General features: G+C 43.8%; 1 protein-coding gene across 2 annotated transcripts in view; it reads right to left on the bottom strand.

The window, feature by feature from the left end:
- Positions 1 to 9,343, bottom strand: part of bnc2 (basonuclin zinc finger protein 2) — a 164,339-nt gene that overhangs the window by 55,609 nt on the left and 99,387 nt on the right. The gene's annotated exons all lie outside the window — the stretch shown is intronic.

Genomic DNA, 9,343 nt, shown 5'->3' with positions numbered 1-9,343 from the left:
ACCTCACACTCTCTCCTCTCCACCCGTTCCACTTAGATTCCAACACTCGCCTCTCCCCCCGAAAACCCCCTCACCCCTCCATATTTATAATTTTACCACATCCTAACAATAACACGGCCGGTACTCAGCACAAAACACGCAGGCCCTGGGCTAATGAATCTCATGCCTTTACCGCGGTAAAATGGCCAGTAAGTATTACCAGCTGCGACACTCTCTCACTCACTCTCCCTCTTTCTCTCTCTCCTTGGCAGTGGCATTGAGCTTGGGAGTGCAGAGGTGAGGGGAGGAGGGGGAGGGGGATTCGGGGGGGACCAGGCAGACACATCTGAGTGCAGCTGGACCAGGGAGAGAGAGCGGGATGGGGGGGAGGGGGGGGGTTGTTGAGGAGGAGAAGTGGGGGAGAGAAAGACCACAAGTCTCCGTGTTTCCAGCTGCCTTTCTCAGGGGCTCGGTTTTCTCTCCCTCCTCTTGGTTTTTCGCAAGGCCCTTCTGGTCCCAGCTTACTTGAAAAATCACAAACACACAGACACACACAGACACGCATAGACACACAGACACACACACATGCACGCACGCACGCCCTGATCCACCTCCCCTCCATCCCTCACATTCGGCCATCTTTGTTTGGACAGGGCTCAGGAGTTCCAGAAAAGCTCTCTCAGATGTGCTGAAGTAAGGGAAAAACAAAACAAACTGGCCCTCACACACACACACACACACACACACACACACACACACACACACACACACACACACACGAACAATTTCACATGTGTGAAAGCCAAAATACCAGCTTCAACCAGAGAACAAATTTGCAAAGAGATGAAAAAAAAAGCGGGATACATTTTTCTTCATGGAGGTAGGCAGCCTACCATTGAAGGTATGCATTCTTTTACACAGTGTACGTGTGTGTATGTGTGTGTGTGTGTGTCCCAATCCAGGATCACAACACCAGGGCAGGCCTGAAGCATACCTCGACATGTGTTACCTCTTTGTAATATTGACTTTGTTACAGCTATACGAGTGGGAGAGTAGAGCCAAGAGCCCGGGCCTTGCACTAGTGGGGCCCTCCGAGTTCGCTTGAAAACAAATACCCGAACGAGCCGTGAAAATAGAAAACACAGTACCACAATAGCAATCTATAAAAACAGATTCAAATAGACTATAAAACGTCCCTCACTCCTGCCTGTGACTTTTACATTTTCACTCTCTGAATTAAGACTATTATTCGTCTGATTCCATTTCTGCAGCGTGTTGCTTACAAAGCCGTGGGATTTGGCAACTGAGCGAGTCTTGGCCTGGCTTCCTGTCTGAGCATGTGTACTGGACCAACTGTAAAAGTCAAAAATTCTCTTTCTCTAAAGCTTTGACTTACTCTGTAATTTCAATCAAATACCAAACTGCTTTTAAGCTTGTGCAAACATACTGCCACGATGTCCAAATCTGCTGTTTTCTTTCCATTAAATAATTTACAAAAATCAGTGTTACATGGCACTTAATCGATATATGATCTTCCAAAAATAAGCCTTTAAAATTTCTTGTATAAAATAATGAGGACAAATGTCAGAAACCCTTAAATTCCAGATGACACAAATAAGAAAAACCCAGATAAAAGAAAAGCACAAATGCTGTTTATTTGATTGCTTTGCAGAAATAAAAGATTGATTATCATTTTCTTGTTCCTGTGAGTGCGAATCCCGTCTTGTCTCTTTCCCCAGTGATGATTTTGCTTATACATTTGAATAATGAAGGCAAGTCATTTGAATATTCCCTCTGTATTTAAAAAAATGATGTTTTTACACGATGCAGCAATATTAGCCATGTTAATTGGGCTCTTTGGACTTTCCCAATAGAAAGGCTAAATTAATTACTTATGTCGACAAAATGTCAGACACGCCGATCTAATAACTACAACTGTTTCCAACAGTGTTGTTTTCAGAGTGTACCTTTTTTTGTCTGTGTGTGCATGTGTGTGCGTGTGTGTGTGTGTGCGATTTTGAGTGCACTTAAAAACACTCTCAACATCCACTAGCCTGAGTTAAATCTAATGAACGAGATGGGAACAAAATGCTTTGACATCCTCTCCATGTTTCATGGGCGGCTCCTGAGAGTCCTTCTCCAATATTCATCCCCTCTTCTCATACTAATCAGCCACTATGGTATTGACTGTTTGTGCTTGCAGAGTGACTCGTGTGTGTGTGTGTGTCTGTGCTGTATAAGCACATCCACACACACACATTTTTTTATGCTCAAACGTGCCAATCCAAAATCCACTTAGTAATTAAACTTGTAAGAGAAAGTGAATTATTTGCAGGACGTTCTGAGTGTGTTTGCGTGTGTGAAATGTGTGATGTGTTCATTAATGTGTACCCACCACCATAGGGGGCTTTGAAGTTCCTCATTTTTTTTTTAGCTTTTGGCTGTTTTTTAGTCTTGAAGAAAAACTGTATCAGCGCATTTTCCTCAAGTACGAATAAACATTAGACTGTGGAAGAGGAGGCGATGGGGAGACATTAAGAGTATCTGTGAATGTGAGACGATCAGATGATGTGCGAGTTTGTGTGTGTGTGCGTGAGTGTGTATACATGCACATACATACATTAGTGCGCACACGTGCGAGGGTACAGCGAAGCGAGTGCGAGAACTAACGGAGAGGCCTGCTGATGCCATGTTTCAGACGACCCCTTGAAGTGGAAATGAGCTTCCTCTGTCTTATAACTAGTCCGTTCTCACAAAGTCAGCAAGCCCTGCCACCCCTCCACATAAAATGCAGACACCTCCCCACCACCACCACCACCACCACCACACCCCCCAACCCCCCCAACTCCCAATCCAACCCAACCTCTCCCCACCCAGCCTTGTGGTCAGCATGCAGGATGAATTCACCATCAGACCTAGGAAAAAGAAACAGGTCTGTCTTATTTCAGCTGCTTTTGTTGTTAACGTGCGGAGGAGAGACGAGTGAAAGAGGTCTATTCTTTCTTCAGGTGGCTTTTGTACTAACTCGGGCGACTTTCATGTCGAGCACTGTAGGTTAGGAAAAGCAAATTCATGGTATTACAGTCATGGAAGTCTGTATCCCATGTTTAGCTTAACATGGCAAACGGAAGAACCTGCAATTTTTGTCTTAGCTATATCTTTATTTCCTTTAGATATGTATTGATGTTTTCCAGATGCAGGTGTAGTTTTTAGTTGACACAAAACAACGGAAAATTGCAACAGTATTATTGTCTGATGAATTTGTCAATTTTTGTCTGACCAGCAGTCAAAAATCCAAAAAGATTCAATATATTTAAAGAGGGAAAAAAAGGCAGAAGACAAACAGCCTCAGACGCTGCAGGTCAGTAGAAGGGCTGTTTCTGTTTAATGCAGACTTAAAATATCTGTTCCTCACAGCTTCAAAGGCATATCATTGTTTATGATCATTTTCATTAGATAAAAGATGAGGTCAGTCTAAGAAATATTTTTATGATCCTGTGTCAGTACATGTACATTTTGTATATCTCTTCTTCTCCTGCCATTATTATTATGCTGTGTGTGTGCATACATCTGATGCACGCATGCTGCTGTTTGAACCTGTGTGAGCACCTGAGGGTCCATCCCCAGCCGTCCTCGGAGCGGGGAGCGACAGCTGTACAGTGATGCTGTAGCGATAGGCATCATCGGCTTGCTAGAGACTAATTGGTCCACAGCGCTCCTCTGAGTGGCCTCGCTAATTAATTAGAAAGGCAGTGGAGCTGAAATTTTTAATCAGGACACCAGGCTCTCCAACAAGCAGGAAAAAAAAAAAAAAGACACATCACCCCATCATTCCATGTAATCCACCTGACACTGATCTCCCATGTTGCCATATGAAGTGTGTTGTGTGTTTAGGTATTCATATGATCTGACCAGGGAATAAGAAACACATTTATTACAGAGCTTGTTCAAACATTTTTAATTCTGAGGATTTCAGAAATTCTCTGTGTCCTAATATAGTATGCATGACATGTATTTGGTTTGGCCCCTGGAGAATGATGTTGAGGGGGTCTTTTCCTCTGAGTGTTTGTGTAACATATGTACATGTGATTTCCAGTGTTGTAAATTGTGTACTAACTAGTTTTTATTTGTATCAGTGGCAAGAAGCAGATGATTTACTACAGTATGTGCTGAGAAAGAAAGGTACAGCTGCTGATCCAAAGTGGAAAAATGAAAATGTCCTTTTCTCCTTTTTTTTTTTTTTTTTTAATTCCCACCACACAGTGAAAGCAAAATATTATTTTTCCTTCTTTCCCATATCTTTACTTTACTAATTAAAAACAGTCACCAACACTCGCCATCCTACTGTAAAATAAACTGTGGAAATCACAAACCCGTATATATTTTGTATTTCTGTCTGAAAGGGAAAAGAAGAATCTGAGTAACGGTGCTTTTGCACCACTTTGGAAGCACATTTGTGTCCCAAAGCTGCACACAGTTCACCTCAATGATTTGTGGTGAGGGGCCAGAGTCTGTGAGGAATCAACCAGAGACCAACAGACAAGAGGTTTGCTAAAACAAGAGCTACAGCAGTCAGCCACTACACAGGGGAAACAACATGTGTTTATCATTGCACCACGAGGATGAGCAACTTTGCACCGCTGACTTGAGTTACAGTAACAGGAAAATTATAGTGTACGGACATCAAACAGGAAATTTTCGTCTATTTAACACGGAGATAACAAGCCTGCTGTGGTAGAATTAATACATTTTAGTAAAATTTCCATCGAGAGAGAGTTCCTGAAGTGCGCTCACACACACACACACACACACACACACACACATACACACACACACAAACCCCTTCACCTTCACCTCATGTGGTGACATTAGCTTTGTGCAGTGTCCTAATCTTTGTGACCGTCTTGGCTTTGCGCTGCGCTAATCAGCCAGCCCCTCTTATCAGCCTGTTGCTTTGGCCAAAATAAACACACGCCGCCTTTTTATTGCTTTGTTTTCACAGGTCATTAGGGGAAGGAGAGAAGACGCATTGATTAGTTTTCCAGACCACTGGATTATTGTTGTGTTATGACTATCATCATTAAGTTTCATTAAGGCTGTGGTTGTTCTTGTTTCTAGAAAATGAAGACATTGCAGGAAAGGCGAGTTGTTCGAGAGCAGACTGTATGCCATACTAATCTAGAAGGTAAGGAAGCTTTATTTATGTTTAGATGCCTGTTCAAAGCAGTGAGTTGTCAGTAAACCACCCCAGTTTGCAGATAAGACTGAACTGAAATTGTATTTAAAAGAATCACCCCTGTCCTATCGTTCATATTTTTCCAGCTACTCTGAAACACCAGGCTGCTGTACTACATTTAATTCAAGTGGATAAAAGAAAACTTAATGAAGTCGGTCCCTGGCCATGTCCTCCCAGCCAGCTTTGCTCTGGAGCTACAAATAAGCAGGGAGAAACTGGCTCTGTCGCCAGGCTAATTAGCATATGTTAGCTAGTTAGTGAGAGGGCGGCCCTCTGTGATGTGTACTGAAGTGGAGTAAAACGCTCAGGCAAGGACTGTACTAATGGCCCTCTTCCTCCCCATGGGGACCCTCCCTGCAGCTTCGCACGTGCTGGCATCAGTGCAGCCACGGGGCACCCACAGGGCCGCCACAGCGCCACGGGCAGAGAGGTACACACATAGGAAGACGCCTGGCTTGGCTGGCATCATTTACACGCAGCACTGAGCTCTCTGGGTGCGATGCTCTGCGACGTAACAGCAGGTGACAATGACACTCCCTATCACACACACACAAACACACACACACACACACACACATACTCACACTCACACTCAGGCAAACTGAGAATGACGTCCAGGCTAACAGATTCATCAGCCTATGAAATAGTTCAGACATCTGGGGCCGCGGTGCTAGCTAGCTCCCTGGCATTGGCGGATGCATTATTTACAGGAGGAGCTGGAGCATTAGCGAGCTCTTTGGCACATGGTTAGCAGGCGTAGGTGGTGAGCACCGACAGCAAGCGAGTGTATCTCTGTCAGTGTGAGTAAACAAACAGTGGGGACATGGTGTGACAGAGCAAACGGTGTGCCACCCAGACACAAACACACACAGACACATGCAAACTCATCAGGGAGCCGAGGGAGAGCGGGAGAAAAGAGGAGGGGTGGGTGGCATCCATATTTATAGGGCCTTTCTAGCATTTGTCCCCAGGCCAAACGCTGTGACTACACTCAGCTAATGTCAGAACAGCACTTAACCAGGCATTTCCAGTATGTCATGGGCAGTGGGGAATATGTGGGATAGATACAAGACCAGGGCAAAAAAAAAAACACACAGAGACAAACAAGGATGGAAATGAAAAGAAATGCAGTTGTGTTGTGCGCTGAGGTGATTATGCTCTCAGACAAATATACCAATCTCTGAATCTCTTTCTCTTTATTCCTCTCTCTTCCTCGGTCTCTGTTTCAAAGCATCTGAGTAGGTCTTTGAAGGTGACAATACACTTTAAGCCAGTATGAATATTCCCTCACTTTAAAACTCAAACTGGACTTCTGTTGTTGGCAACATTTTGTCAATTTACATAAATTACAGGTTACACTATAATTTAATTCTTAAGATACACACTTTTGGTTTGGTTTGAGGAACCAACATATAATCACTTTTTTCTTGCTATAAGAAAATAACTGTGATCCTAAATAATTCTTTTCACCCAGGATTAAAAGCTATAATCTCAGTTGGACCTAGTGTTTTCTGTGCTTTGGGTGTATTTCCATGTGAGTAGCAAACTCCATCCTCTGGCATGAAGGTTTCAGTGTAATATACTGGAATTTGCACTCAACACTATATTTGATAGCCTTTGAGAACAGGCCAAGTTTGACTTCCAAATTAGTACAGTGAAGCACTGTCAGAGCTAGAGACAGAGAGAAAAAGAGCTGCCATTATATCGTCAAAGTGTGTAACCTTTGCGCTCCTTTGTTTCATCAGAGCTGTTGACACCGGTGCGAGTGTTGACCTTTTTTTTCCTGCTCGATTTAAAAGATGTGAAAGTGAACCGTAGGCTCTTTGCTGGCATGTCTGGAATGCGAAGAATGGCCTGCTTCACATTGGTCACCTGTCCCCAGGTTTATCATGTGTCAGCCGGGGGCATTTGCTTGGCATTACGCCCTCTGGCACCTGGGGAGGCTGAGGGGCTCACAGGCCTCATTGGCATGTCCCTTTCCACCACAGATACAAACGGCGCGATACCCCCAAAGAGAGCTGACTAAGTGGGTGAAGTAGCTCCTTTTAGCACAATCTGTCATCATCTCAAGTGGCACGTAATCGTTTTGTGTAGCGAGATCCATTATGCATCCACTGAGAGCGAGGGCTAATTGTGGAGGCTTACATTTATTCATTTGTTTGCTGCCAGTTGCCCCAGTATATTTTTGGGGAGGTGCAATAAATGCCAATGTTTGTGTTTCTGTGTTTTTAAATGGTCGGAGCACTCATGGTGATGTGGTAAAAGCCACAAGGTTCCTTTTGTGCTCCCAAAGGAAGCAGACAATCAACATGAGGCAAAAGATTAAGTTGTTAACTACTGCCCGAGTGACTTTTAACACTTTACTGACCTAGTGGGATGGTAGATGCATCAAGAACAACCCTGCTTTTGACTGAAAAAGTTGATTAATAAGGCTTCAATGGTAGTGTGTGTTATTATTTAATACACTGCTCCAAAAACATGGAGTTGTACTTTTTAGAAACTGTGTTCTCTGGGCATGGGGAGGGGAATATCGACTACACACAGAGAGAAAGTCAAGAAGAGAGATGAAACAGATTCATTAAGTTTGTGCAGTATGTGAATGCATGCAAGTGTGTGTGTGTGTGTGTGTGTCTTTGCAAAGACTGAAGGAGAGCATAGGTTGTTAATCTTGATCAAAGGCTCTTTCTTTCTTTCTGTGAGTAAAGATAATACTGGTAAAGCCCTTGGATTTAACACGCTAAGATAATGAAAGCACGTGTAATTAGCAATTAGATTTGACCAAATTAAGGCAGACTAACAGAGGCAAAAATCTGCATCAAGGCTGCTAAACAGTATTATAGCCAAAGGTGTGCTTAGTGTGTTTTTTTCCTTCAAGACATGTTGAAATAAGAGGATTGTGAAAGGCAAAGATGAGAGGAGGATGAAGAAGGTTATTCTTTAAATCCTTAAATGGAATAATAACTCAGTATCTTTGTTTTGTGTCTAATAACACCTTTTCTGCTCTTTATGAATCTCCTTTAAATCACACCGCTGGTTCTGCTTCACCCATAAATAATGTGTCTGCACCATTGACGAAATTGTAGACACCGGCTTTATAGACTGTGTTTCCCAGGCCTGTCCATTGAGGTGAGAGAGCCACTTAAACCCCCTTGCACACATATTATTAGCATTACCATATCTGGGCCTAACTGCAGCTAAGGGGAATAATGTGTGTCAGGAGAGTGTAAAATTAGAACCAAAACCAACACTGCTCTTTAAATCCACTTCCCAAGTCCCCACTTCCTTACTTATAGCCAAGCTTACAATGTCAAACACTAATAAGCCAGCTAATTCAATTAGGACTCCACTTCTTTCAAATTCCCCCCAAAAAGAAGAGACTTTGTGAATAGATTCCCTCACAACTCTACACAGAACTCTTCATCATGAAAAAGTGGCCTTTATTCATAAGCTTCAGTGTACAAGAGAGGGAACTTGCTGCCGAGCTTGTTAGCAAAATACCCTGATCTGAGGCGAGAGATGTGTGACTAAAGCTGGGTCTCTTAAGTGTCTGTCACCCTGATCTAACCCGGGGAGAGCTCTTTGTAGGCTGTGTTTTCTCCGTCTGTTTCTCTGTGCTGCGCTCCGCAGTGACTGGGGATGAGCCCCGCCGTGTAGCTGCAGGTGACAGGGAGCCCTTTTTGTTGTCAAGTCCTGATGGAGCTTCCACATGAAAAACATTTCACTTGAGCTGCTGCTGCTGCTGCTGCTGCTGCCGCTCTTGCTCTCTTTCTCTTCCTTCCTCTCTGTCTCTCTCTGTAGATCTCAAAGGCTGCAACTGCAGCAGTGATACGGAGACAGAAGGAGTCAATCTCTTACTCCTTTCCCCCCCTCACTTTTCTTTTTGTCAGGCTTTCTCTTGTACTGTTTCCTACCTCCCTCTCCCTCTTCTATCATCTCTCTCTCTCTGACCAGCCTTTTCTTTTCTCTGCTCCTCTAACACCCCCCCACCCCCCTCTGGCTTATAGATCTGAGTTGAGTCTCAGGAGGAAAATACAAGTCAAGCCATTGTCATTTCAAACAGCGTGATAACCAGACACTGGGCTGCCCACTGACAACTCTGGGGAACTGGCCCTGGCTTTGACTGTTAGC

This window comes from Seriola lalandi, unplaced genomic scaffold (genome assembly GCF_002814215.2).
Source record: "Seriola lalandi dorsalis isolate HSWRI2012SDOR001 ecotype SW California unplaced genomic scaffold, Sedor1 jcf7180002054872, whole genome shotgun sequence".
NCBI classification, from domain to species: Eukaryota; Metazoa; Chordata; class Actinopteri; order Carangiformes; family Carangidae; genus Seriola; species Seriola lalandi.
Note: the sequence above shows the minus strand (reverse complement) of the source record. Positions and strands in the feature narration are given on the sequence as shown.